This window comes from Euprymna scolopes, chromosome 14 (genome assembly GCF_053919585.1).
Source record: "Euprymna scolopes isolate OS-2025 chromosome 14, ASM5391958v1, whole genome shotgun sequence".
NCBI classification, from domain to species: domain Eukaryota; kingdom Metazoa; phylum Mollusca; class Cephalopoda; order Sepiida; family Sepiolidae; genus Euprymna; species Euprymna scolopes.
Genome location: NC_136495.1, coordinates 4,534,655 through 4,542,819, shown reverse-complemented (window position 1 = coordinate 4,542,819; position 8,165 = coordinate 4,534,655).

Here is an 8,165-nt window from a genome sequence, read left to right as displayed (position 1 = left end):
TTTTAAAGTTTAATAATATTTTGATGTTACTTTAGATTAAATATACTTTTAACGTTAATTTAGTTTATTATTTTTTACGTTACTTTAGTCTTATATTATTTTTAATGTTGCTTTAGTTTAATATTATTTTATCGTTACTTAAGTTTAATATTATTTTTAACGTTATTTACGTTTAATATTATTTTTTACGTTACTTTAGATTAATATTATTTGTAACGTTTCTTCAGTTTAATAATATTTTTTAACTTTGCTTTAGTTTAATGATATTTTTAACGTTGCTTTAGATTAATATTTATTTGTAACGTTACTGTAGTTTAATATTATTTTTTACGTTTCTTTAGTTTAATACTATTTGTTAACGTTTAATATTTAATATTTAGTTTATTAACGTTACTTATTTAATATTATTTTAACTTTGCTTTATTTTAATATTATTTTTAACGTTACCTAAGATTAATACTATTTAGAACGTTACTTTAGTTTAATATTATTTTTACGTTGCCTTAGTTTAATATTATTTTTACGTTGCGTTAGTTTAATATTATTTTTACGTTGCTTTAATTTAATATTATTTTTAACGTTGCTTTAGTTTAATAATAGTTTTAACGTTTCTTTAGATTAATAATACTTTTAACGTTACTTTTTAATATTTAAAAAACTAAATATTAAAAAGTATCATTAAAAGTATTATTAATCTAAAGTAACGTTGATGTTAAAATAGTATTTAACGTTACTTTAGATTAATAATACTTTTAACGTTACTTTAGTTTAATAATATTTTTAATGTTTAAAGTTTAATAATATTTTTAACGTTACTTTAGATTATTTTTAACGTTACTTTAGTTTAATAATATTTTTAATGTTTTAAGTTTAATAATATTTTTAACGTTACTTTAGATTAATATTATTTTTAACGTTGCTTTAGTTTAATACTATTTTATTTGCTTTAGTTTAATAATAGTTTTAACGTTACTTTAGTCTAATATTATTTTTAACGTTAAAACCCGAAATTCCTCTATGAGGATACTCCGGTTTCAGATGTGATAGGGTTAATAGAACGGGTGACCATGTTATTGTCTTCTTGAAATCATCCCACAAACCGACCGAAGCCCATCTCCCCTCACATGCCTGGCAGACGACGAAATCGAATGCTATCTTCTGCAACATTTCCGTCGCATCAGTTACGTTTTCAATATTGGCTGTCTATCGATCTCCCACATTTGAACTTACTGACGATTAACATCTCTTAGCTGCCATAGAATTTACTTCCCAGGAGCATGAAGACTGTCTTATCATTGGTGACTTCAATGCGCCCTGAATTGACTTGTTTTCCGCATCATGTATGCCACAAGCATCTGTCTTCGAACAAAGTCGTTTGGAAGTGTCGGAAGATTGCTTCCTGTTCCAGTATGTAAACTCCACCACCCGCTTTCGTGGTGGAAACCGATCATCGACTCTTGGTCTGGTTTTAATTCATACTCCGGTCTATCTCAAACGTCACCACCTTCACCTTTACGGTTGGGCGAGCACTGTATCTTGAGTTACAGCATGATCAGCTTCTTCTTTTCCTCTCCTCAATCATCCAACTTGCTGCGACAATATACAAGCTCTTCTTGGTGCAACAAACAATATTGATTGGCGTGCCAGGAACTCATTGACCTCTATCGAAGACCTTTATACAGTATTTACGCATACAATTGCCTGGATAACAGAACTGTCCGTACATCAGAATAATCCGCGACGAGCCAAAAGTAAACAATGGGTGACGAAAAAGGTCAGAAACAGAGAGAAGTCCAAGAGGCGTAGCTTGGTAGAAATACATTGGCCTCAAATCGAATGCTTCCTACACACAATACAAAAGGCAGCGTAGCCATTCTGCATACACGCGTGAAGTTCGAAGAGCATACAGCTAACGACGCTAAACGAAACTCAAAAGCTTCTTTTCGCAAGTCCAATAAAGTACCCGCCTAGACAACCATATTATCAAGCTGAGAATAGACCAAGCAACTGTTGCAGACCCTACTGAGCAATCTGCCATTTTCGCAGCGACCTTCTAAACAATCTTCAGAACGGATGATAGCAGAGAACAGCTACCGTTTCACCGCAATTCCCCACCAATGTCGCAAATCGAGTTTGACAGAGAAAACGCAGAGTAATTCCTCAGGTCACTTGATGTAACAGTGTCCACCCCCTAGTCCTCAGAGAGCACACCGTTTTCATCTCTATCCCATCATGTGTATTTCAATCTGTATCTGACTACAGATGAATTGAGTCTGTGCAGGAAGACACTAGCCTTCGGAAGATCGTTATGTGATATATATAATATATATATATATATATATGCATACATATATATATATCTATACATATATATATGTATATATATATATATATATATATATATATATATATATATATATATAAAGGCAACATGTTTTCATTTAGACAGATATTGTTAAATAGCATGGAGTTATTTTTTGTCATATTTCCATTTTTCGAAATTGTGTATGAAAGGTTCGTAGTCGTTTTTGTCTAATTGTTGCTTTTTTTACAATGTAAATTTTGAAAACAGTTATATTTTAAAGTGCATCGGAACGTAACACTCAATATATATATATATGTATATATATATATTATATATATTTATATATGTATATATAAATATATACACACATATATATATGTATATATATATAAGATGTTATGTTTTTATTTAATAACTGAATGTGCATAACATAACAAAATATATTTATTTCATCTTTTTTACAAAAGTATATCCTCTCATTCCTATTGACAGAATATTGGACTTTTGCATCAACATCTGCGTTACAGAATGACACACCTAAAAGAGAAGAACAAAATGATATAATCCAGAAACATGATTATACTAAGGAATCGAAAAACAGGTTTGCATCTAAATGCAGCCACAGAATTAACAGACCCATCAGTTAGACAGCTGGGTTGAACAACGGGACATCTTAAGGGAAAGAACGAATAATCTAGCGACATTATAATTTTTCGGGAATCTGAAAACGGTTTCCGCCGTAAATGCATCCACAAAAATTAACAGAACACTTGCCATCATTCAAGCTATATTAATGCACAAAACTTTTTCTCCTGTAAACGTTGGTTATACTATGATCCTATGGCGAGGCTAAATATGAAACATATGTGCCTAATCGCTACACAAGAATAAGATTGGAGTTTTGATTACAAATATATATATATATATATATATATATATATATATATATTTGTAATCAAAACTCCAATCTTATTCTTGTGTAGCGATTAGGCACATATGTTTCATACGTATGTGCCTAATCGCTACACAAGAATAAGATTGGAGTTTTGATTACAAATATATATATATATATATATATATATATATATATTTGTAATCAAAACTCCAATCTTATTCTTGTGTAGCGATTAGGCACATATGTTTCATACACATTTGATTACAAATATATATATATATATATGTTTCATATTTAGCCTTTAGTATATATATACTAGCAAAAGTACCCGTCGTTGACTGGGTTCAAACACAGCCTACAGAAAATAGACTCTCATTTATGAAAGTATGATAGTTATGAAAAGGAAGGGTTGTAAAGAGATAGCTTCGAATTTGGGGGCATCAAACCCAAAGCAAAATATGATGAAAGTAAAAATAAAATAGATAAACCCCATAATTTATTATACCATACCTGTTCACACTGAAACACTTATCACAATATTCTATGGATCTATATTAAAAAAAAAGCTTTTTAAACTTTGTGACATATTTACATTCTATGGAGGTCAGGCGCGCACGAACACCCCATAATTTTATTATACCATATTTCTTCAAACTGAAACATAATTATCAAAGTATACTTACGCAGATAGATATGAAAAGTCTTTATTAAAGTTTGTGCCTATTTCCATTCTATGGAGGCCAAGCGCGAACGCAGACCCCACAATTTTATTATACCATCCCTATTTAAGTTAGAACATACTTATCAAAGTATTTTTATGTACATCTATATAAAAAACACTTGTAAACGTTTTTTTTCAATTTTATAATTTTTTATTTCCAGACCCCACTATTTTAATGAACCACTGTTCTTCCAGATCAAACATTCCCATTCCTTCTATCATTATATGTAATCAGTTTTTTAAAATAGTCAACCATATAGGAGCCTATTCGTGACCAGACACACACACACACCGATGCACATACACCCACATACATTCAGGCTTATATTATAGATATATTAATGAAAACAAAGGGATGTAGTGTTTACCTGATATACGCATTGTTATACTATAATCTAATATAAATAACAGTATTTATATATAGACTAGCGGGGGGTACCCGGCGATGCCCGAGTGTCTTGAGGTAAATCAAAACTCCGGGGGGGGGAGAAATAAAAAAATGTTTTGGTAGGTAAGTATGAGAATCGAACCCGTACACTTGAATTGGAAATTAATGTGTGAAAAAAAAAAACCCCGGTGACGTTACCCATTAGGCCACCGCGACATATCCATTTTTGAATTTATTTACGGAACTATAAAAACAGGCGTGCGCAATAAAAGTTAACTCTGCTGCTTCCATTTGACTTAATTAAGAAGGTCAAATAGAAGTCACGCAGTTGTTTACCCAAGTTTGACGGTTTTTGTTTTTATCCCACAACAGATGTTGGGGGGAGGGGAACCAGTTCATAATTGTCCAGATTGAATAACAATTGTCTGATGTACAACATTGATTAAAGCTGATTGCTGCTGGACGTTTTTCCCGGCGCAATGCCGAAAAGACGTCGTTTGAGTTTAGTTTCACATATTTATACTAAAAAGCCTAATCAACACGCGAGAAGCCAAAATAGCAATACTTTTGTAAAAGTCGACGTAAATAAATCTATAAGCTACATGCGTTCCCAAATCCTACATATTATTATCTAGGACCGATATACACAGTTTTAAGCGATAGTAACGACTCCGGGAGCGTGTACTCGAAAAGCCATTTGAAGACATACACGAAATGGTCACACACATTTTGCCTTTTATATATATAGATAACTTAATCCCAACCTAATAAAAAAGCTCAGTACGCATTAGAGAATAGAACTTATAAGAGAAAGAAAATAAGTTGAATTTTACAAACAAAATTTATTGTCCGACTGAACACTCCAATAAACAAATTACGAAAGTCCTTATTCCGTGGAGTTTCAAAGAATGCTATTCTTGCGATATCTAACCAGAGGACAGAATGAAATTAGCAAATTATATGCGTAGCAATGTTAAAATTTTCTTATCATAGCATTAAGTAAAACTGCAATTTATTGTAGTCATAAATTGCCAAGAAAAACAAGTGAAAACCGTGCCAAAAAATATGTTGGATATAAAAAAAAAATATGTTGGATATCAAAAAAAAAAAAAAAAAAATATGTTGGATATCAAAAAAAAAAAAAAAAAAAATATGTTGGATACCAAAAAAAAAATATGTTGGATATCAAAAAAAAATATGTTGGATATAAAAAAAATATGTTGGATATCAAAAAAAAAAAAAAGGAAAATATAAAAACAAACTTCGCGGTGTGTTTTCATATTTTTGCAGTATTTTTGCAGTATTTTTGCAGTATTCAGTCGAACAATAAATTTTCATTGTAAAGTCCAACTTACAATTTAATTTTTTTTCTCTTATATATATATATATATATATATATATATATATATATATATATATATATATATACAGTCCTGGTCAAAATCATAAGATCACTTACGAAAAAGTATCGCATATTATCGAATTTTTAATCAAACAGATGGTTGAAACCATTGCCAAAAGGGAAAATATGATGGAAACAAATGAAATCTGCTATCTTCGAAAACTTTACCCTGATCTAATAATTATTTTAAAAAATTAAAAAAAAAACATTTTCACCTGGTCAAAATGATAAGACCACTGATAATTTATCTAACAAAAGGCAATTATAAATTACTAAAAAGAGTCTCAGTATTTAGTATAACCTACATTATTACGAATTACTTCAAAAATTCTCTTCGACATGCTTGCGACTAAGTTTTTTATAAGTTGTGAAGGAATTTTATCCCATGTACTGAAAACTGAATCAGAAAGTTCCTTTATCGAATCATACTGGGTTCCATCCTTGACCACTTCATTTGCCATCCATTCGCAAAGATTTTCAATGGGATTGAGGTCAGAAGAACATACTGGATGATCTAACAATTCTATATTATTTGAAGAAAAGTATTCTCGTGCTTGTCGAGAAGTGTGTATCGCAGCGTTGTCTTGCTGGAAAATCCAATTTCTTCCACACAGATGTGGACCTTCAGTCCTGATAGAAGCATTTTCAAGCATAGACATGTTCTTCAATGATATTTGCCGGCCTTTCACTACTTGCAACTTTAGGGTCCCAGCTGACGAGAAAGCACCCCAGATCATTAAAGACCCTCCTCTACTATGCCGAGTTGAAAAAGTTTCTTTGGGCAAATTTTTATCATGCCAATAGTGTTGAAATCCATCTGGACCATCTAGATTAAACTTTTTTTCATCGGAGAAAATTACATTTTCCCACTTCTCTTCATCCCAAGTCTGGTATTTGGCGGCATATTTAAGTCGGTTAGTTTTGTGCTATTCAAGAAAGCATGGTTGCTACAGTCGCTTTAAATGATTGAAACCCTTCATTTTCAGATGCCTTCTGATGATTTTAGGACTACATTCTGCTGCTGTTTGGCTTTTCAATCGACTTACTGGATTTTTTTTTTAGCTTCTTCTGATACGGCGATCACGTGATGGGGTTATTTTTTTTGATCGACCTGGACTCTTTTTATGCACATATTGATCTGGATTTCTTAAAAAAAATGTGATGACCGTTTTGCTACGATTCACTTCATTTGCAATGGATCTATGGAAGAGTCCACCCCTATTAAGCTCAAAGATCCTTCCTCTCTCAAACTCTGATAATGGTTTCCCTTTTGCCACTTATAATTTCGTAAGATGTTTCTCATCCACTAACAAGTTGCTTTTAGTAACATAGAAAGCTTTTCGTATTTATTTTTTCAAAACTAGCCGATTTTATTAAAGTGGTCTTATCGTTTTGACCAGGTTAAAATGTTTGTTTAAAAAAAAAAAAATTATTAAATCAGGGGTAAGGTTTCGAATGAAGCAGATTTCATTTTTTTTCATCATATTTTCCCTTTTGGCAATGTTTTCAATCAGTTGTTTAATTAAAAATTCGATATTATGCGTAAACGCTTGCTTTCTTAAGTGGTCTTATGATTTTGACCAGGACTATATATATATATATATATATATATATATATATATATATATATATATATATACAGGCGACAAAAAGAAAGTCCGTACTTGTAATTTTTTCAAGACTACAAATTTAAGCTAAATTTACTGTAACTGTTTAAGCAAACTATACCTCATTTGATTGGCCGTTTATTTTTCTATAATTTTACTTGTTCATATTTGACTTTTAATTGAAATATTCTAGTGTTCACGTCAATTTAAAAGAAATAACTTCAAATTAAGGAGGCAAAAAGAAAGTTCGCACAATGGAAGATTGTTATTTAAATGTAACTTTAGGACATTAATGCAACACAAATACAACAGGAAGACAATTGACGAGTTAATATTTAGTAGCATAGCCCTTCTGCAATTTGACAGCTTGTAATCCTTTGAGAATTCATTTAATTAGACTGCAGCAATACTCCTGGGAAAGGGCATCCTACTTTTCTTTAATTTATGTCCAAAGTTCTTCCAAATTTGAAATTTTATCATTGCGTAGCTGTTGCTTGATGTAATGCCATACGTTTTCGATAGGATTGAGGTCTGGAGATTGTGCAGGCCAATCCAAACACGGAATATCACGCTCTTCCAGGAACCTTTTGACATTGCCAGCTGTGTGAATGGGAACATTATCCTGCATGAAGATGGGATTATCATCCAAATTCCGACCAAAGTAAGGTAGACAATGCTTAGTCAACATATTAATGTACTTGGTCGAATTATTTCAACCTTGAAAATGAACTATAGACCCTGGAACATTGGTACTAATACGGACCCACAACAAAACTGAACGTCCATCACCTTGCAGCGTTGAAACTCAGGACCTAGGATTAAATTCTTCGTCTTCCCTCCGACGGGC